At 42.0% G+C, this 22668-nt stretch overlaps 1 long non-coding RNA gene across 1 annotated transcript in view; it reads left to right on the top strand.

The window, feature by feature from the left end:
* The window catches only part of LOC132541380 (uncharacterized), a 621539-nt gene that overhangs the window by 131310 nt on the left and 467561 nt on the right, over positions 1-22668 (top strand). The gene's annotated exons all lie outside the window — the stretch shown is intronic.

Below are 22668 nucleotides of genomic sequence, written 5' to 3'. Positions count from 1 at the left end.
GGCTGAGCCTGTCTCTCCCCTGTGGAAGAGGATGAGTGTCCTGGAGGAGGAAGTCTAATAGGAAGGGAGTGGGGATAGAGGGAGGGAGAAGGGGACCTCTGAAGAGAATTAGAGAATGAGGAACTGTTCACACAGGCTTCACCTTCCCCTATGTGTAAATAATAGTTCTCATTTACTCGAGAACCTGTGTGTCCTCAGCTCTTTGAAAGCAGCAGTGTTCTCACTACTGGTCATCTTAAGAGAAGACACTCTCTATCTGCCCTCCCCCTGACACACAGTATAGAGACAGAAAGAGAGAGAGAGAGAGAGAGACATGTCACAAGATCAAAACTTCTTTCAGTGTAGTGGGGGCCAGGCTCAAACTTGGATCATGCATATGCAAAGCAACATACTACCCAAGTGAGCTATTTCATTGGCCCCTATTATCTCTGTCTTACAGATGATCAATCAAAGGGTGAACTAGCCTATGTGACTTCCTCCAGGCCATTCTAGAAGGAGCTGGAAATGATTTCAGGTGTGAGTCAACACTGTTTTGAAAGCCTGCTCTGACCTGGTGCAAAATGGTCACAACCCAGTGCCAGCTCTGGACTCCCCAGAAGTCCTTCTTGGGTGAAGAGCTGCTTCAACTGCCACCATAAATATAACTACACTGCCTGGCAAAGAGCACCCCGACGGTACTGGAAAAGTCTCACTCACTTTGTCAGGCTTACCAGGTGCACAGCTTTGATGACTGACTGGTGCAGAGAGGGTGACGATGGCAGGGAATTGGAGATTTAGAGGGAAATGGCATGTGGTTTACAGGGTGGGCCTAGCAGGCAATGGCAATGCCAGTCTGCAGCATCACAGGGCAGCTGAGGAGACTCAGCTCTGATAGTGACCAGGGACAGCAGAGGGCTTGGCTCTATTAATTCATCTGTCTACTCTGGCTTTTAAAAGGTATGTATTAAACAAACTAAAAGAGAAAAAAAAAAGAAGAATAAAAAAAAGAAAGACAAAAAAAGGTATGTATATATTTGTCTGTTTATTTTATTTATTTTTTTAAGATTTTATTTATTTACTTATTATTGAGAAAGATAGGAGGAGAAAGAGAAAGACCATCACTCTGGTACATGTGCTGCCAGGGACTGAACTCAGGACCTCATGCTTGAGAGTACAATGCTTTATGCACTGCGCCATCTCCCGGACCACTCTATATGTCTGTTTATTTACACCAGAGCACTCACTGATCCATCCTATGTGGTGCCAGGGACCAAACCCCAGCTCTTATGGTTGCAAGAAATGCTCTTTGACTATTGAGTCACCTCCCTGGTCTACACTATGAGCAGCAGGAGGAACAGGACAGGATCAAAAAACAGAGGCTCAACATCTGGAGGGCATCAGAGATGTTCATGAGTGAGTACAGTGAGGCAGACACTGTGTTAGGTGGTAAAGATAAAGGTTCTGGATTATGTTCGTACGATTTTTTTCCCCACCACTGGGGTTTCACCACCTCAGATTAGCATTTCAAATGGAAACAGAGACAAAGGGAAAGACACTACACTGAAACTACCTCCAATATGGTGAGGACTGGGCTTGAACCTGGATCCCGTGAGTAGCAAAGCAAGTGCACTAACTGGTAAGCTGTTGAGTGTGGAACCTGTGCAATCAGGCATGAGTTTGTAGAGAAGATGATATTCTCACTGACGCCTAAAAATGAACTGACTGAGACAGGCCTGAGATACGATGGGGTTGGAGGTGGAAGCAGGAGAGGTAAATTTTTCAGCTGCAGTTGACACATGTAAAAGGCCACAGGTGGAGAAGAACTTGGACAAGTGAGTTCTGCCTGGCTGAGAGCTGAGGTCAGGGGAGGAGAGCCAAAGCAGTGCCAGGAGTGGCCTTGTCAAAAACCGTTAGCATTGTCCCAGGGTTATGGAAAGTTTTTCTAAAGTAAGAGAAGACAGTGCTGTGGCCCTTAGGTCTGTATGGGATACCTCAAAACTAGGGGACAAGTTTATAGGTGTTAGGAGTTAGGCTTTCCTTTCCCAGTGCCCGGGGATCAAGGCACAGTTCAGAAGTGCCAGCAAGGGCAACTGAGGAGTTTAAAATCCTAACAGCTCACAGCTGGGAAAATAACTTCACTGGTAGAGCATCAGGCTTGCATGCTTGAGGACCTTAGTACAATCCCTGGCATTGCATGTACCAGAGTGGTGTTCTGGCTTCTCTCTCTGTGTATCTCTCAACTCGCTTTCCCTCTCATAGGTAGTAAATGAAAAATAACTCTTTAGGGAGTCAGGAGGTACTTACCTGGTAGAGTGCACACTTGGAATCCAAGCCTCTGACTACCACATTGGAGCACCATGCAAAGGGAAAGCTTTATAAACAGAGTAGTGCTATGATCTCTCCTCTCTGCCTCTCATACTTTATTAAAAAAGAGAGAGAGAGTCCATTGGGAGTGGTGTGGTAGAAATGTGTAGGCGTGAAGCTCCAGCAAGAACTCTGGTGCAAAAATAAAATAAAATAATAAAATAATAAAATAACAAATACTAAGCCCAATCCCTACCACACCAGGGGGAGCTTCAGTGCTGTGCTGTCTTTTCCTCTCTGTTTCTGTCTTTCTATTTTTCTCTTTCTCTCTGAAAGTCAGTCCAGAACAGCTCTAGGCTGTGAATGTATACAATAAGTGAAGAATTTGGAAGAAAGCTCTAGAAGGGACCACAAATTTTATCAGATGCAGAAGTGTCAAAATGAGTATTCTTGGGCTAAAGCCTGAGCAACTCAGCCTGCCATCATGAAGACTGCTAGCACAGGTGAATCCTTAGGATGGGAACTCCCTGTGGGGACATGTAAGGGGGTAGGAAGTGGAGAGACATAAAACTGAGGTTTGGTGGGGAGTTCTGAGGATAGTAATCTCTTTACAAATTTATCAGTGTTTTGTAACTTCATAATTTCCTCAATTTTGTAAGCTTTTTTTTTTTTTACTGTTTTGCTCTTCTGGTGGATCTGGAAACAAAACCTTTTGCTGGGCTAGTGTTGGGGTGTCTCTTCTCGAGCGTGTACTCTCTGGGTTGGAGAGAATGTGATTGGAGGCAGCCATGATGGCTACTCACTCAGCGACATGAGAGATGACCCAGGAACTGAGCTGGTGGTGGCGAGGCAGTTCAATTTCTTTATTCATTCCCACTTCCAAGCTCTTAAAGGCCGGAAAACGGAAGTGGCAAGTCGGAAACGGAAGTGGCTTGACAATACCATAGTGGTTAGGAAAGGAGGGGGGATGGGGGGGTGGGGAAGGTAAAAAAGGGCTGGGAAAGGTAGGAACTTCCTTAGCAATTGTTGCAAGGGGTTTAACTAGTAGGATTAATAATATCCTGCAGGCAGGGAGGGTCTTGAGGGTAGAAAAAGAATATATCAAATGAGCAGAATGGGTGGGGAAATACAGAGGAGACCTTAAGTCATTTGTTAGACAAAGCAGAACATTGGTATGTAGATAATAAGAGAGTGGGACATTGTATCAAGGAATGCAGGGTGAAGCAGGGAGCTGGCTTAATGTTTTAAGGAATGCTGAGCCCCTGGAGGCAGAAAAATGCAAGGTCTCTGGAGATAGGGAGTAAGCTAACAGGGAAGCAGAAAACTGAGGTCCATCTCTCTCCCAAGCTCAACTGCAGAAAGAGAGAGTCTGACAGGGAGATTAGTTTCCTCAGTTCCCCATTTTTCAGTGGGAAAAACCTCCCCACACTCAACCTGGTTCTCATAGTATTCCCAGCAACCTTTAACATGGCAAGGGCTATACTTATTTGGAGAGGGTGGTATGGGTGAATTTGGGGAGGCTAAACCCATATGGATGGGGGAGAAGTCTGTGGAGGGGAGTCTGAAATTAGAAGCTGATAGTTGGAAAAAAAGAAAAAGAAGTGTTTCAGTCTTTGAGCCCAAGAAAACAGGGTTTGGGATTATTTTAAAATAGACCCACCAAGTCTTTGACACTATTCCCTACAAAAGTACAATATGACTCCTGTCCCCTTGAAAGTGAGCCAAGCTGAAAAACTTGCTTTTCATGTCTAGACTATAGCAAAAATGACAGTGTGACTTCCCAGGCTAAGTCATAATAGGCATTTCTGCTTCTCCCTTGGAGTCAGTTGCTCAAGGAGACACCAAATGTCACGTCTTAAGGACAGCCAATCAACCCTGAGGAGATGCCCCTATAAGAGGAGGTAACGCCAGCCATGTTAGTGAGTTAAGTGGGAGAAGTCTCTGCCTTCAGCAAATCTGCAGCTGACTTTAGATCCTCACTTCCTAGTCATCCCACAGAGACCCCAGAGATTGTGAAGTGAGAGAAGTCAATCCACGTCATCTAAATTCATGATACATGAAAATTGTGATATAAACAATCTATTTTAGCTTTAGAACGCATGGCCAGGAGTTGGGCAATAGTGCAGCAGGTTAAGTGCAGGTGGCACCAAGTGCAAGGACCAGTGTAAGGATCCTGGTTCAAGCCCCCAGCTCCCCACCTGTAGAGGAGTCACTTCACAAGAGGTGAAGCAGGTTTTCAGGTGTCTATCTTTTCCCCTCTCTATCTTCCCCTCTTCTTTCCATTTCTCTCTGTCCTATGCAACAACAACGACAACAATAATAACTACAACAATAAAACAACAAGGACAACAAAAGGAATAAATAAATAAATATTTTTTAAAAGAATAAAAAAAAAAAGAACATATGTCCATGGGTCAATCTGTTATACAGTGGTGGGTAGTTAGTACAAGAGTAAAGATGAATCTGATAGAGACTAACAAGTGACACAGTTTCACCGAAGAAAGGATTGTTCCCTTACAGATGACCTACACATATAAAAGCTCTTTTTTTTTCTTATTCATTTCTACTACTGTCATTAATTCATCTGCCCATCCACTCACCCATCCATCCCTAAAATATTCAGTATGAGATCAATGTGAGTAGAAATTTTAAGTGCCTTCTTCATGTTCATGTCCTTAACCTTTAAAACAGTGTCTGTCACAGGGGTTGGGCGGTGGTGCAGTGGGTTGAGCGCATGTGGTGCAAAGTGCAAGGACCGGCGTAAGGATCCCCTGGTTTGAGCCTCCGGCTCCCCACCTGCAGGGGAGTCGCTTCACAGGTGGTGAAGCAGGTCTACAGGTGTCTATCTTTCTCTCCCCCTCTCTGTCTTCCCCTCCTCTCTCCATTTCTTTCTGTCCTGTCCAACAATGAACAACATCAACAATGGCAATAATAATAACCACAACAAGGCTACAACAACAAGGGCAACAAAAGGGGAGAAAAATGGCCTCCAGGAGCAGTGGATTCATGGTGCAGGCACCGAGCCCAGAAATAACCCTGGAGGAAAAAAAAACCAAAACAGTGTCTGTCACATAGTTGCACTCAGTATATATTTGCTGAATGAAGAGAACTGTTCCTCTGTTCCTCTTCTCAGAGAGCTCTCAGTGTAATGACAGAAGATAAGAACATCACTGGAACTCCAAAAATACTATAAAAGAGATAAATATGGGGTGTTACGGAGGATTAGCTTGTAATGTAGAGTTATAAAGGTACAGTGCAGTACAAAGACCTGGACTGAGTTTTTTTTTTTTTCAGTTCATTAATTGATTAAGAGAGAGGTAGAGAGAGACCAGAGCACTTCTTTGGTATATACAGTGCTGAGGATTGAACTCAGGGCCTTACATATACAACTCCTGTGCCATACCTACTGAACTGCCTACTGGTCACTGGGATGAGTGATTTCTTTGTTTTTTCTTCCTTCCTTCCTCCCTTCCTTCCTTCCTCCCTCCCTTCCTCCCTTCCTTCCTTCCTTCCTTCCTTCCTTCCTTCCTTCCTTCCTTCCTTCCTTCCCCTCTCTCTCTCTCTCTTTCTTTCTTTCTTTTTCAGGCTGAGTTTTAAAAGATGAGTGGCAGTAGTGACCCAAAATGTTGAGGCAGGAGAGAATGTGGACTGTGAAGAAAGCAGCAGAATTTTTTGTATCTAAAACACCTGAACCACCTCGAATACTTGAATGGTGATCAGAAGACATGGGTGTGGGGGAGCTCCCAGCACCAGCCTCAGGAGCAGCAAAAGCAACCTCAGCAGGCCAGTGCTGATTTTTTCAGGAAGTTAAGTTGATTCATTAATTCATTCATTGTCATTAATTTAGTTATGGTGCTGGGGCTTTGCACCTATCTGATTCCATTACTCTTGGAGTTTTTTTTTTTTAATTTTTTTTTTTTTTTATAGAAACAGTGAAGGGCTTGTGTGTTTGAGAGACCACAGCACCAAAGCTTCCTTCAGTGCAGTGGGGGCCAGGCTTGAACCTGGGTCATCCACATGGTAAAGCAGTACACTATTCAAGTGAGTTATTTCACTGGCCTGGACAGCTTTGTTGTTATTTTGTTTTATTTTAAATTTCAGATACAGACTGAGAGGAGAGAGAAAGAAAGAGAAACACTAAACACTGCTCCACCATTCATGAAATGTCCCCAGTTCATGTGTACAGTACTTTCATGCTCTCTCATGTGGTGGCTGGGGGCTCAGACTCTGGTTCTGTTGCATGACAAAGTGTGTACTCCATTGGATGAGCTATCTCCCAGCCCCCAGTCTCTCTAGTTAGCTTTACTCCACTCACTTATTAGGAGAACATTTTCTCTGCCTTAATTTTTATTTTCTCATTATTTTGGTCTGTTTATCCTTTTAGTTCATTTGAATATATGGTTAATATATGACACTCTTCAAGATTCAGTTCAATAAACAGCTTTTAAAAATATTTATTTACTTATTTATGAGAGAGAGAGAGAGAGAGAGAGAGAGAGAGAGAGAGGGAGAGGTGGAGGACATCAGAGTACCACTCTGGTATATGTGATACCAGGGATATAACTTAGGACCTCAGCTTTTAAGTTGAACACTCCAGCCACTGTACTACATCCCAGTCAAAAGAATCTTTTTTTTTTTTTTTTCTTTTTCTGTTTTCCTCTTTTATCAGAGCACTGCTCAGCTCTGGTTTATGGTAGTTCCAGAGACTGAACCTGGACTCTTGGAGCCTCAGGTGTGAAAGTCTTTTGCTTAACCATTATGCTATGTCCCCAGCTCAAGAGAAGAATCTCTTAATGATAAAGCCCCCTAACAGCCTGTCTCCTGATGAAACTGACCTATTGTCTAACCCCATAGGTACTTGTCATTCTGTCAGTTTCCACACTCTGGAGACAGACTCATTCTTTGGACTTACTCTGTCAGTTTCCATACTATAGATGGACGTATTCCTTGGCTTTTTCTAGCTCGAGATTCCCCAGAGAGACAACCTGCTGTGGCTTCCCTTAGGACTTGTTATGGACTGATGTTTGTGTCCCCTCAGAATTCATGCTTGAAACATTGATATTTAGAGGTGAGGGAGGGGGATTTGGGAGGTGATTAGGCTTAGATGAGGTCATGGATAGGGCACCAACAATGGCTTAATAATGTCGTTAGAAGGAAAGAGAGACAGACACACACACACACACACACACACACACACACACACACACACACAGAGAGAGAGAGAGAGAGAGAGAGAGACTCTTTCAATCTTTCCCTCTCCCTGCTGTGTGAAATGGTGGCCCTGACCAGGAACTGAATTGATTGGCACCTAGATCTCAGACTTCCCAACCTCCAAATTCTAAGGAACCCATTCCTTTTTATTTTATTATTTTTAAGGGCACACTGTCCTTTGTATTTTGGTTATATAAGCCCAAGTTAGTTCTGGCAAGTCTGTCCTTGGTCTGCTCATCAGCCCAGAAACAGAGAGGCAACCAGGGCTGGGAGACCCAGGATTAACCTTGTAGGCAGCATTTTCAGCAGAGTCCAGTGACAGAATCCACTGGGGAGGAGGAGCTATGAGCTCTGTGAGGACAGGCATTGGGTGAAAAGTTTTGGGTCAGTGTTGGGTGCCCCATATCACATGCCTTTGGCTCACTTGAGATTTCAGTGTCAGATGTTTCTGTACAAACACAGGCTCACACTGAGTTACTCCACCTTCTGCCTCTGAGTGTCTTTGAGGCCAGGGCTCTGATTAGAGAGGGCCACCACATTCCCAGGGGAAGGAAATGCAAGCTCTAGAGCCACATGGGGTGGTGGGTAACTGTTCTAACTTCTCTGTGAGAGGATGTAGACAGTCCTAGGAATAACTTAGCATGTATTTCGGGCATTTAGGCAGAAACCGGATCTGTTACCTCCAGCTGTGATGTGTCTATGGTACCATATAGTGACTTGTTCTCTCTGTCTTCCTGTATCCTCTTCTGTTTTCTGAACAATTTCATTAACTACCTACACTCAAGTCTTGAATTTAGATTCTGTTCTTTGGTGGGGACCCAGATAAGATTTATTTAGAAGGCAGTTGGAAGCTCCTGAATTCTTCACCCCCCCCTTTTATTTTTTTCCCTTTTCTTTTCCCTTCCTGACTATAATCTTATAATGAACTGAAGGCACTCTGCTGGGCAGAGAAGATACAAGTGCAATAAGCTACAGTCCTTGAATTTAAGAGGCTTATAACTTCTACCTCCTTCTGTAAACTTTTCAGTGTTCTTATTTCCATGATCTCATTTGGCCCTCTCAGCAACCTTTCCAAGAAAGTAGTGCAAACATCATTATTTTCACCTTATAGAAGAAGCAAAGTGAGACATGGAAAGGTTTAAGCAGTTGACAAGGTCACGTAGCTGGCCTTTCAAGCAATTAGCATCTTTGACTGGGCATATAAATTCTCTCAGTTACTCTCAGAAAAACAATGTTAAAAGTGACACACTTGCAATAATTTAATTATTCGCTTGCCTTCATTATATTTCTTTTGCGTTCCTGTGTCACCTCGACTTTCCAAATATTGTACTGGTTTTTAATCAGTGCTATATAATTTCTTCTGTGAAACTAGGTCAATGTACAATGTGTTAGCATAACTTTCCTTTCACAGTTTAAACAACATTTTAGGAAAATTAAAACTTAAAAGGAAAAGAAAAGCAGCCTTTTGACTGCCACTGCATCATCTGAAGCAGGTCCACAAGATTGGATTTTAGAAAGAGAAGTCTGAGACCAAGGGCAGCATGGAGGAGACTGGAAGGGCAATCGCTGGCATTCACTCCCTAGATGGCTCTCCCCTTCCCTTCCCCTTCCTCTTCCTTCTATCCTTCCATCCATCTATCCTCCCTCCCTTCCTCCCCCCTCCCTCCCTTCCTTCCTTCCTTCCTTCCTTCCTTCCTTCCTTCCTTCCTTCCTTCCTTCCTTCTTTCCTTTTTCCCTACCAGAACACTGCTCAGCTCTGAACTTTGAGCCTCAGGCGTGAAAATTTTGGATAACCACTGTGCTATCTCCCTCGCCCTGACTTTTTTCCCATGGCTTTAAATAACATCTTTTATGCTGATGACTCATGTCTTTGTATCTTGGTCTCATCTTCTCTTTTGAGTTCCAGACTGACATCTCTAGTCCTGTTACAGACAGTTCTACCTGACTGTCTTACAGGTGTTCAGACTTAACATGTCCAAAATAAAATGCTTGACTTCCACTCTCATTCCAAATCCTTCTTCTAGCCTTACCTACCTTGGCAGAGCCAAGACTGTGGCCCTAGTTGTTCAAGTCATCCCCTTTCTCTCTCTCCCCTTTGTTTTCAATCAATTAGCAGGTTATGGAAATCCCTCATTTGTTTCAAACCGGTTTACTCCCTTCAATCCTGGCACCATTATCTCTTATCTGTGGGTGAGCTGCCTAACATCTATCTTTCTCTCTCACCTTCTACCTTTCCTGCTGAGGCAACAGTAGGAGGAATGGGGAAATATTTCTTCCCTCTTGGACTTCTCATTTCCATGTGGAGCTATCTCCATTACATGGGCAGTCTTGATTTCTCTTGGTGATGATCTCAGTCATGAGTTTAGGAAATGGACTAGAAGCCAGGGCTTCACTTTATTTCACACTGATCTACCTGCTTCTAGGAGGCTGCCTTGGTTTTCTGATGCACTGAGACAAATCACTACAACATTAGCCACTGAAAGCAACACACACACGTGCCATCTCAGTTTCCCTGGGTAAGAATTTTTGTATGGCTTAACTAGGTCTAACTTCTGTGCAGGCTCTCACAAGACTGTGACCTAGGTATCAGTCAGCCATAACTCCATTCTGAGGTTTGACTAAAGGCAAGTGGTTGGCAAAATGCACTTACTTGAGATAGAGTAACTGAGGCTTAGCTTTTTGCTCTGAGCTGTTCTCAGACCCCAGGGCTGCATACAATTCCTCACCACATGGGTTTCCTTACTTTGTCCAACTAGCAAGGAGATCTTTTGATCCAGTTTGATGTGATAGTTTGTTTATTTACTTATAATAACCCAGCAGAGTGATTTCTATGCATTGATGTTTACACTATGAGTCCACAGCTCATGGTGAGTTTTTTCCTATAGGTGGGGACCACTGGCTTGAACCTAGATCCTTGCCCATGGTAACATGTGTGCCACTATTCAGCCCCTGATGTGATGGGGTTTTAAATAGGTTATTGCAACACTATCCATCCACACTCATATACAAAACCTCACAATGACCACAATAAACTAAGCTGACAGTTACAAAGTTAGCTAGTCTCAAGGCTAAATTTACAGTGAATTGTAATTCGTGTAATTTATGATTAATGATCAATGCAGTTATGTCATCAAAATACACATTTATTGTAAAGTAACACTGATAAAGCATTGATAATAAAGTGTCATTATCCACTCCTTACCCCAACCACCACCACCACCAATGGCAGGCATTCCAGCGGTGTGTTTGCCTGCACTGTAAGAGCACCATGTCTTTGGTCATTGCTAACTTGGCCTGGCAGATGGCTTCCTCAGCAGAATATCACATTAGAGTGCTCAAACACCCTTGTGGCAATCACTCTGGTTTATGAGTCCTGCATTTTAGCAATCCATAATGACCCATTCAGTATTATTAAAAAGTAGTCCCTCATTTTATATAAACATTTATGACATTATATAGAATAATCATTTGACCAGTTTCCAAATATGGAAAAAGTATATAAATACTGTTAACTAGCATTCTAATCCTATTCCCAACTCTGACACCATCTTCCCAGACAATACTCTTAGCCCAGCTACATGTTAGGTCAGGCTCAGGCAAAAATTAGTAAAATCATGGGCTTTTTGGATTATACCTAAAATAGACTTCCTAGCTTCTCCCAACATAAAGACCCCAAATCTCATCTGCTCTATTTTCACCTTTAGGTTTCTGATTATTAAAATTTTTTTTCTGCTTTATATCTTACTGCTTTCAGCCACTAAGTTGCAGATGCTACCATGATGCCAACCTGACTTCTCTGGGAAGACAACCTCACCAATGTGTCCTGAAACCCCACCTTCCAGAGCTCTGCCCCACTAGGGAAAGACAGAAACAGGATGGGGGGGGGGTATGGATCACCCTGTCAATGCCCATGTCCAGTGGAGAACCAATTACAGAAGGCAGACCTCCCACCTTCTTCACCCCATAAAGATCTTAGGTCCATACTCCCAGAGAGAAAAGGAATACAGAAACTTTCAATGGCAGGGATGGGATATGAAACTGGTGGAGGGAATTATATGGAATTGTACCCCTCTTATCCCACAGTCTTGTTGATCATTATTAAACAACTAATAAAATAATTTTCACAGAAATTGAAGCAAGGATTTTCTGAATAAGGGCAAGAGACTGTCATATTTTAATGATGACTTTTTAGTCACTACCAGGCCATCCCATCATGTGGGGCCCTAGTCAGGGAGTCCTGGGATTCCCACACAGATACGATGGGCCTAACAGATCCCTCTCTTCACTGTCATTGGTTATCTCCATCAGAAACAACATAATGGACCCCTCTGTGGACCCCTATAAGACTTTGCCCTCAATGTGGATCAACAAGGGTAGGGAATATTCTCTTCTCTGAAGGGAGGTTGGATAACATATTGTACCTATCACCCGAGGATCATGGGTCCTGAAATTAGTGCAGCCTGGAATGTTCCTAGCTGTGAGCACAGAATGTGAGCTCAGACCTACAGGGATACAGAGGTTACATAGACTCCTGTGTGGAATATGGGCCCCGAATAAATCATTAGGGTTTACAGTCAGCAATGTGCATATACTTTCCCAATATTTGGGAGCTACTCTCTTAACTGATCCAGCTTTCTAGTCCTTTTACCAACTATGACACCATATCCCCAGACATTAACTTAGGTCACATTCATATTAGATGTCAGGCTCAGGCAAAAACTAGTAGGGTCATGGCCCTCTTGGAATATAACTAAAATAGACCTACTAACTTAAATTTTTTAAAAAAATTATCTTTATGTATTTATTTATTGGATAGAGACGGCCAGAAATAAAGAAGGAAGGGGGAGATAGATAGAGAGAGAGAGACAGAGAGAGAGAGAGAGAGAGAGAGACAGACAGACACCTGCTTCACCACTTATGAAACTTTCCCCCTGCAGGTGGGGACCGGGGGTTTGAAGCTGGGAACTTGCTCACTGTAACATGTGCACTCAAGTAGGTACACCATCACCCCGACCTACTAGATTTTTCCAAAATGGAGACCTCAAATCTTTATCTGCAATATTCTTGTCTTTAGGTTCATTAACAATTTGCTCTGCTTTGTATCTTTTTTTAAAAAAATTTCTTTATTGGGGAATTAGTGTTTTACATTCAACAGTAAATACAATAGTTTGTAGATGCATAACATTTCCCAGTTTTCCATAAAACAGTACAACCCCCACTAGGTCCTCTGTCATCCTTCTTGGATCTGTATTCTCCCCATCCACACCAGAGTCTTTTACTTTGGTGCAATACGCCAATTCCATTTCAGGTTCTACTGGTGTTTTCTTTTCTGATCTTGTTTTTCAACTTCTGCCTGAGACTGAGATCATCCCATATTCATCCTTCTGTTTCTGACTTGTTTCACTTAACATGAATTTTTCAAGTTCCATCCAACATTGGCTGAAAATGGTGAAGTCACCATTTTTTATAGCTGAATAGTATTCCATTATATATATATACCACAGCTTGCTCAGCTACTCATCTGTTGTTGGAAGCCTGGGTTGCTTCCAGGTTTTGGCTATTACAAATTGTGCTGCCAAGAACTTATATGTACACAAATCTTTTTGGATGGGTGTGTTGGGTTCCTTAGGATATATCCCCAAGAGAGGAATTGCAGGAACATGAGGTGGGTCCATTTCTAGCCTTTTGAGAGTTCTCCAGACTGTTCTCCACAAAGGCTGGACAAATTTACATTCCCACCAACAGTGTAGGAGGGTTCCTCTGACCCCACAATCTCTCCAACATTTGCTGCTGTTACCTTTTCTGATGTATGACATTCTCACAGGAATGAAGTGGTATCTCATTGTTGTCTTGATTTGCATTTCTCTGACAATCAGAGCCTTGGAGCATTTTTTCATGTGTTTCTTGGCCTTTTGGATCTCTTCTGTGGTGAATATTCTGTCCATATCCTCCCCCGATTTTTGCATGGGGTTATTTGTTTTCTTGTTGTTGAGATTTGCAAGCTCTTTATATATTCTGATTATTAACCTCTTGACTGATGTATGACATGTAAAGCTCTTCTCCCATTCTGTGAGAGGTCTCTTGGTTTGGGTAGTAGTTTATTTAGCTGTGCAGAAGCTTTTTAATTTGATGTAGTCCCATAGGTTTATGCTTGCCTTAGTCTTCTTTGTAATTGGATTCATTTCATTGAAGATATCTTTAAAATCGATGTGGAAAAGAGTTCTGCCAATATTTTCCTCTAAGTATCTGATAGTTTCTGGTCTAACATCCAAGTCCTTGATCAACTTGGAATTTACTTTTGTATTTGGTGAAATACAGTGATTCAGTTTCATTCTTCTGCATGTTTCAACCCATTTTTCCCAACACCATTTGTTGAAGAGACTCTGCTTTCCCCCATTTAATAGTCTGGGCACCTTTGTCAGGGATTAGAAGTCCATAGGTGTGGGGGCTCATTTCTGGGCTCTCAATTCTATCCCACTGGTCAGTGTGTCTATTCATGTTCCAGTCATCAAAAGCAGTTTTGATGACAATGGCCCTATAATCTAATTTGAGGTCTGGGAGTGTGATGCCTCCAGTTATGTTCTTTCTTCTCAAGATTGTTTTGGCAATTCTAGGTCTTTACTGGTTCCAGATAAACATTTGTAGCATTTGTTCTAGTCTCCTAAAAAATGTGCTTGGGATCTTGATGGGGATAGCACTAAATTTGTATATGGCTCTGGGTAATATATTCATTTTGATGATGTTAATTCTTCCAACCCATGAACATGGAATATCTTTCCACTTTGTGTCTTTTTCAATTTCCTTGAGTAGTGACTCATAATTTTCAGTATACAAGTCTTTCACTTCTTTGGTTAGGTTTATTCCTAGATATTTTATTGTTTTGTTGCTATAGTAAATGGAATTGATTTCTGGATTTCAACTTCTAACTTAGTGTTGCATAGAGGAATGCAACTGACTTTTGAATATTAATTTTGTAGCCTGACACCTTACTGTATTGCCTGATGATATCCAAAAGCTTCTTGCTGGATTCTTTAGGTTTTTCCATGTATACTATCATGTCATCTGCAAATAGGGAGAGTTTGACTTCTTCTCCAATTTCTATGCCTTTAATTCCTTGCTTCTGCCTGATTGCTATGGCAAGAACTTCCAACACTATGTTGAATAGTAACGGTGATAGTGGGCAGCCCTGTCTAGTACCTGATCTGAGTGGAAATGCTTCCAGTTTTTCACCATTGATATGACATTGGCTGTAGGTTTGCTATGTATAGACTTCACTATCTTGAGGAATTTTCCATCTATTCCCATTTTTTTGTTGATCATAAAGGGATGTTGTATTTTGTCAAAGGCTTTCTCTGCATCTATTGATATGACTGTGTGGTTTTTGGTCTTGTTTTTATTGATGTGGTGGATCACGTTGATTGATTTACTTATATTAAACCAACCTTGCATGCCTGGGATAAACCCCACTTGTTCATGATGAACAATCTTTTTAATATACTGCTGTATCTGCTTGGCTAGAATTTTTTTCAAATTTTTGCATCTGTGTTCATCAGAGATATTGGTCTGTAGTTTTCTTTTTTGGTTGTGTTCCTGTCTGCTTTTGGTATCAAAGTGATGTTGGCTTCATAGAAGCTGGCAGGGAGTATTCCAGTGTCTTCAATCTTCTGGAAGACTTCTAAAAGTAGAGGTATTAGTTCTTCTTTGAAGGTTTTGTAGAATTCATTTGTAAAACCATCTGTTCCAGGACTTTTATTTTTGGGAAGATTTTTTATGACTGTTTCAATTTCATTAGCTCTGATGGGCCTGTTCATGTCATCTACTTCCTCTTAGTTTTGGAAGTTGGTAGGTATCTAGGAAATCGTCCATTTCTTTTAGGTTCTCTAGCTTGGTGGCATATAGTTAGCTGTTCTTAGAAGTCTTGCATGATATGTTGAATTTCTGTGGTGTCTGTTGTGATATCTCCTCTTTCATTTATGATCTGATTTATTTGGGCCTTCTTTCCTTTTTGTTTTGTGAGTCTGACTAAAGGTTTGTCGATTTTGTTCACTCGAAGAACCAACATTTACTTTCGCTGATCTTGGTTTTCTTATTTTCAATGTTATTGATTTCTGCCCTAACTTTAGTGATTTCTGTCCTTCTGGTTGCTTTAGGGTTCCTTTGTTCTTCTTCTTCTAGGTCTTTAAGATGTCTAATCAGGCTATTTATTTGTGCTTTTTTATTGTTTCCTAATGTGTGCTTGTATAGTTATGAACTTCCCTCTCAGTACTGCCTTAGCTGTGTCCCAAATATTTTGATAGATTGTGTCTTCATTTTCATTGAACTCTCGAAACATTTTGATTTCTTCCTTTATTTCCTCTTTGACCCAGTAGTTTTTTAGTGTACTGTTGAACTGTCACATTTTGGGATTATTACTAATCTTTTGTTGATTGTTAAGTGGTAGTTTAATTCTGCTGTGGTTTGAGAAGTTGCTTGGGATGATTTCAGTGCTCTTGAATTGGTTGATGCTGTCTTTGTGGCCTAACATATGGTCTATCCTTGAGAATGACCCATGTGGACTTGAGTAAAATGTGTATTCCAGTTTCTTGGGATGAATGACTCTGAAAATGTCCAATAGTTATGGTTTATCTATCTCCTCATTTAGCTCCCTTATGTCTTTATTGATTTTCTGCCTGGATGATCTGTCAAGTTGAGAGAGTGGGGTGTTGAAGTCCTCTAAGTCTTAAGATATATCTTTTCAATCCCCTGCACCACCATAAGCCAGAGCTGAGCAGTGCTCTGGTTAAAAAAAAAAAAAAAAAAAAAAAAAAGATATATCTTATATCTTAAGTCTTTTGCAGCCACTAGGTTCCAGATGCTTCCATGATGCCAACCTGACTTAGCTGAGCAGATGACCCTACCAATGTGTTCTGGAGCCCCACCTCCCCAGATCCCTACTCCACTATGGAAAGAGAGAGACAGGCTGGGGGGGGGGGCAATGGATCGATCTATTAATGCCCATGTTCAGTGAAGAAGTAATTACAGAAGCTGAACATCCCACCTTCTGCACCCCATAATGATCCTGGGTCCATACTCCCAGGGGGATAAAAAATAAGAAAACTATCAAGCGAGAGGATGGGATATGGAGCGAGAGGATGGGATATGGAGTTCTGGTGGTGGGAATTGTGTGGAATCATGCTCCTCTTATCCTATGGTCTTGTATTTCCATTTTATAAATAAATATTATTTATAAAATAATTTAAGCTTTGCTTCTTTTTTTTCCTCTCCTTTTTCCTGGTGGTGCTGAGGATTGAACCTGGTACCCTTGCTGCCTCAGGCACAGCTGCTTCAAGCATAAAAGGCTTTGCATAACCATTATACTGTCTTTTCACCCTAGATTTTCTCTCTCTCTTTTTTTCATTTTGTATTTTGCAACAGTTTGAGGCTCAGAAAAGAGGTCTCTCAGTAAGAGAGACATTGATCTGGAAACCTGTGATGATTTCCAGCAACTAAGAAATTCATCTTCTTGGAGGATGGGTAGTGGTGCACTCAGTTGGTGCATGTGCTTTATTTTTTTAATTTATTATTTTTATTTATTATCAATAATTATTTTTATTTATTATCAATGGCTTCTTACAAGACTGTCAGATTACAATGTATAGTTCCACACCACACCCACCACCAAAATTCTGTACCCTTACCTGAGTACATGTGTTATTATATGCAAAGACCCAGGTTAAAGCCCCTGTCCCCAGCTATAGGAAGGAAAGCTTCAGGAATGGTGAAGCAGGGCTCAGGTCTATCTTTCAGTCTGTACGTCTGCCTGTCTATTTGCCACTTTTTTTTTCTTTCTCTCCCTTCCCCTATCTCTCTAATAAATACATTACAAAAAGTAATGCTGGAAGGCAACTTTCATAGCACCAACACACCCAGAATAAAAGAATGTTGACAAAGATATCTTGTGTTTATTGAATACTGAATATGTTTCAGATACTTTCTGATTACTTCTAAATGTTGGAGTGCTTGGCATCTACAAGGAATGCAGTTTGTTGAATGCAAGCTTTATGTGTTTTTGCTTGCTAAATTCCCATAACAATCCTCTCGGGGTTAAGACTGTTATTGCTCCCATTTTATAGATAACAGGACAAAGTGTTAGAAAAATTTAGTAACTTGACCAAGGTTACACAACTGGTAAATGGCAGAGTCTGGGCTCAAGCCCAGATATCGTGCCTCCAAGTCCATCATTTTAGACAACTGGTAATTCTACCTCTCTCAAGACAATAGCCTGAATCTAAAGATTAATGTTTTTGCTGAGAAATCTCATTTAAATGTCAATAGCAGAATAATAATTCTTGATTTCTTTTTTGCATTCTCTAGTAACAATTTAATCTTTCCCCAGGCAGATAGATGCTTGGGGCTAACCAAAAATAAAGTCATAGTCTCTGAAAAGCAAAACAGAAAAACACATGAGTATTTTTTCGTGTAGCTGGGAAGATAGCACAGTGGGACTCACTTGTGAACTCCTGAGTTCAATCCCTGGTGCTACTTGTAACAGTGTGGTACTCTGGTCTCTCTCTCTCTTAAAATACATACATCTTAATTTTTTAAAAGTTGCATTTTTTTAATGCTAATGTTAGCCGTGATGAGGCAATGATAATGGTTAGCAACATGAAAGTAGGAATATGACTGGCAAATTTCAATGATGCCCATTAAGCTCCATTTTGGGAGAAGAGCTCTTCACCAAGCCATTAAGATCTCCTTGACAAAGCTACAAAAGAGCATTAAGAGGTCTTCAAGCTATGCAGCTGAGAGATGTGTCCCAGGATAATGATAATCCTTTACAACTGCTCATTGAGTGTCTTTGTGGCCATACAGTCTTTAAAGATTCTCACTTTCAGGGAGAAGGTGTACTGGTTAGGTACATTCAAGTCTCTGGCCTGTACAGCAATTGTATTTTGTGACTATTAGGAAATAGATGGGGATCCTATGAGTCTGGGTAATGTGAGCTGCCCCTGGGAGAGATTCCTTATTTGGGTCTGAAAAAAAATTGCATTTCTGAACTACTAGGGTAGGAAGAGCAGATATGGAGAGAGTACCAATACTGAAATGAAAGCTTCTCAGGGATGCCCTGGGGAGCTGGCATTCCTAGGGGTCACTCTATCTGGGTTTAAATTCCCAAGAGAGAAAAGCCGAAGACAAGAGACGATTTTATTGGAGACTATGAGTCGGAAACCTTAAGTGAAAGTAAGAGGAAGTGGAGCAAGGACAGAGAGCTGACACTAAGACATTATTAAGTAGGCTACTTCCTGGCTGCCTGACTGTTCAGGACTAAGAAGCTACTAGACAACTATCTGAGGGGACTGAAGACAGAAATCTACCCCTCCAGGGCCTGGGTTGTGGTACACCTGGTTGAGTGCACATGTTACAATGTGCAAGGACCTGGGTTCAAGTCTTTGGTCCCCACCTGCAGGGGGAAAACTTTGCGAGTGGTGAAGCAGTGCTGTGGGTGTCTTTTCCTTCCTTTCTTCCTTTATTTTTTCCTTCCTTCCTTCCTTCCTTCCTTCCTTCCTTCCTTCCTTCCTTCTTTCCTTATTTTGCCTCCAGGGTTATTGCCAGGGCTCATCATAAATCCACTGCTCCTGTGGCCATTTTGCTGGGAATACTGTGAGAACCAGATTGAGCATGGTGAGGCTTTTCTCATTGAAAAATGGAGAACTGAAGAAATGAATCTCCCTGTCAGACTCCCTCTTGTTAAGATAGAGCTGGGGAGAAAATACAGATCCCAGTTTTCGCTTCCCTGTCACCTACTCCCTGTCTCCAGAAACCCTGCATTTTTCTGCCTCCAGGGGCTTGGCACTCCTTAAACCATTAAGCCAGACCCCCTGATTCACCCTGCATTCCTTGAAATAATGGCCTGCCATTTTATTATCTACATATCAATGTTCTGCTTTGTCTAACAAATGACTTAAGGCCTCCTCCCTATTTCCCCACAGGGTATTATTAATCCTACCAGTTAAACCCCTAGCAACAGTTGCTAAGGAAGTCCTTACCTTTTCCAGCCCCTTTTTACCTTTCTTCGCCCCTTTCCTAACCATGTATGGTATTGTCAAGTCACTCTGTTTCCAACTTGGGGGCTTCCGGTTTCTGGCCTTGAGAAGAGCACATGGACTGAGAGGCTGATGCTGGCCCTTGCAGTTTGCACCACGTGGCTTAACCAGGTGTGCTACCACTCAACTCTGGGGCACTAGGATGAATAAAGATTTGAATGGCCTTGCCTCCAGGAGCTTGCTTCCTGGGTCATCTCTCTCTCATGTCACTAGCCCAACACATTGTTTTTCAATTTTTTGGATAGGATAGAAAGAAATTGAGAGGGGAGGGGAAAATAAAGGGGGAGAGAAAGATAGATACCTGCAGACCTGCTTCACTACTTGTGAAGCAACTCTCCTGCAGGTGGGGTTCTGAGGACTTGAACTAGGATTCTTGTGCAGGTGCTTGAACTTCTTACTATGTGCATTTAACCTGGTGTGCCACTGCCTGGCCCCCATCTTTCTCTCTCTTTTTCTTCCTTTCTTTCCTTCTGTTTTTTTCTTTATTGGGGAGATTCATGGTTTACAGTCAACAGTAAAATACAGTAGTTCGTACATGTGTAACATTTTTCAGTTTTCCACATAACAATTCAACCTCCTCTATGTCCTCCTCTGTTGTTGTGTTTCAGGGTCTCTCTGCCTTTCTACCTTGCTTTCTTCCCCATCCCTCTTGATTGCTGTCTATCAAATAATTAAATAAAATAAAATAAATAAAACATGTTTTTATTAAAAAAGAGAAAGAAAGAAAGAAACCTACTCCTTGGTTCCCATCCTTGTTAGGTCAGAGAGGAAGGATCAAAGGTTAACTCCTAAGTACTTCCACTTACCCCTTGACTCAGGCAGAAAAATCTTGGCTGGGAAGGAAGTTGTGTTAGAGGGAGACGGTCTCAGTTCGCAGAGCACTGAGCACTACATACAAAGATGGGCAAAGTGAAGGATGTCTGATGGGGTGTGTAAATATCACTTGCTTTCTTCTTTTTTATTTTTCTTTTTTCCACCAGGGTTATTGTTGGAGCTCTAGGCCTGTATTATTCATCTGCTTATAGAACACTCTTTTTTGTTTGTTTGTTTCAACATAAAGGATCAGAGACAGAAAAACAAAAAACACCACATCGTAGCCCAAGAAGCTTCTTCCATGCACATGTTCCCAGGTAGTGGTTGAAGGCTTGAACCTGGGTCCTTGTGCATGATAAATTTTTGTACTCTTTTTGTACTGGGTAGACCACCTCTCGACCTGTCCCTCTTAAGATTTGTTTTTATGAGGGCCACACACAGAGAGTGATATACCAAAGCAGTGATCTACTCTGGTTTATGGTGTTGCCCAGGATTGAATCTGGGACCTCTGGAACTCAGGACATGCAAGTCACATGCTCTAACACACCAACACAGTGCTCCTACTTTCATCACCCTGAACAATAGCTAGAAGAGTGAGTGCTGGCAGGTCATTTCAGCCCTCAGGTTTCAGCCCTTTGGTTTCCTCATCACAAAGGTGAGGGGTTGGAGGGAGGGGCCAGTACACTCAGTTAAACTCATTAAGCCTACACCTTGGTGCTGACCTTCCACCTAGAAAAACTTCCCAATGTGACCCCTGAGTGACACATCCCACTAGGAAAGAAGAGCAGGCTTCCTGGGGCAGATGTGACCGGGGAGGTGAGTGGAGGAGCTAGCAGAGGTAGAAGGCTACCAGGAAAATGACAAGACAGATCATGTAAAACAGTGATGGCTTGGGGCTTAGGTAGAAATGATGTGGTCTGATGCAACTGGCTCTGCCTAGAGTCCTTCCACTGATGAATTCTGTTATCCTGAGCCATTCAAGTAGCAGTTCTCAATCTTCATCCATAAAATGAGGGCAGTGTTTCAGGACTCCTGAAAGTTTGGGAGTTTATTTACAGCAGTCTGGGTCAGAGTACTTGGGTGGCACCTGGCAGTTGGCCCAGCATGGGTGCAGGTGAGGTCTTTTGACCTCCAGGAAGTAAGGAGTGGCTATTGTTACTGATGTGACAGGCAGATAGCTGGTTCTGAGACCCGTGATAAAAGAACACATGGTAATGAACTACACATGGTAATGAACTGAGGCAAAACTGGATTAAGTAAGAACTCGCACCAAGCAGATGAGTCTGGGGTTGCTTAGGCCCAGATGTTTGGTTGGGGGGTCATCACCTGAGCTCCATTCTGTTGAGAGGAGGATTTCTTTATACAATCGATACAGGATTTAGTCAGTCCTTCCAGGTATCTGCTGTGACAGAAATGGAAATTAAGCCAGAAGCCTCATACTCTCCTCCTACAAGGCAGAGATTATTTATCTCAGGTTAAGTTCATGTTTTTGAATTGGAGGCTGGACCAAATCTATGTAACTGTACTGTACTAGCAACAGGGCAGGGCAGAAGTTTGTGTGTGTGGTGGGGTGGCTGGGGGACTGACTAAAGAGCCTAGTGAACAAAACTAGAAATTTGAAAAAAGCTGAAAGGCTAACAAAATAGCTCACTTGAGTAGTGCTCTGCTTTTCCATGTGAATAGCCCCAGTATGAGCCTGGCTCTCACTGTATTGAAGGAAGCTTCAGTGTTGTGGTCTTTTTTACTCTCTCTCTCTCTCTCTCTCTCTGCCTTTTCTATCTTTATCTGAGAAAAAAAAAGAAGCTGGAAATTCTATAATTTTCTGAGATGAACAATGGAGAGAAATTGCTCCCCATTAAGTGTTGTAATTCTCAACCTTCCTGGTAAAACCATTAGTCTCTGTTTCTGGAATAACTTACTCTTCCACATGAGGCCACACCACAGTCCATTTCAGTACTGGGGTCCAGAGACACAGACACTCAGTTTCCTTTGAGTCAGATAAATTATGAGTCTGCCAGAACCCATGTGTCAGCTTTTAGGGAACATTTATTCTGCCACAAGTACTAGTCCCAGCAAAGGAACTCCCGACTGACTGCAATTTGCCCAGAGGCAAAGCTACTTCTTGGTAGTTATTTGTTTTCGCTGTCACTCTTTTTTTTTTTTTTTCTCTTTTCTATACAAATGGTAAGACAAATGGAGATGTGCCTCTGTCACTATGGATCCATGAACGGTTCACATATTCTGGGTATAATCTTGCTTGATGGGGTCAGGTCTCTCT

The sequence above is a fragment of the Erinaceus europaeus genome, chromosome 11 (assembly GCF_950295315.1).
Source record: "Erinaceus europaeus chromosome 11, mEriEur2.1, whole genome shotgun sequence".
NCBI classification, from domain to species: Eukaryota; Metazoa; Chordata; class Mammalia; order Eulipotyphla; family Erinaceidae; genus Erinaceus; species Erinaceus europaeus.
This window is presented reverse-complemented; position numbering and strand designations above follow the sequence as displayed.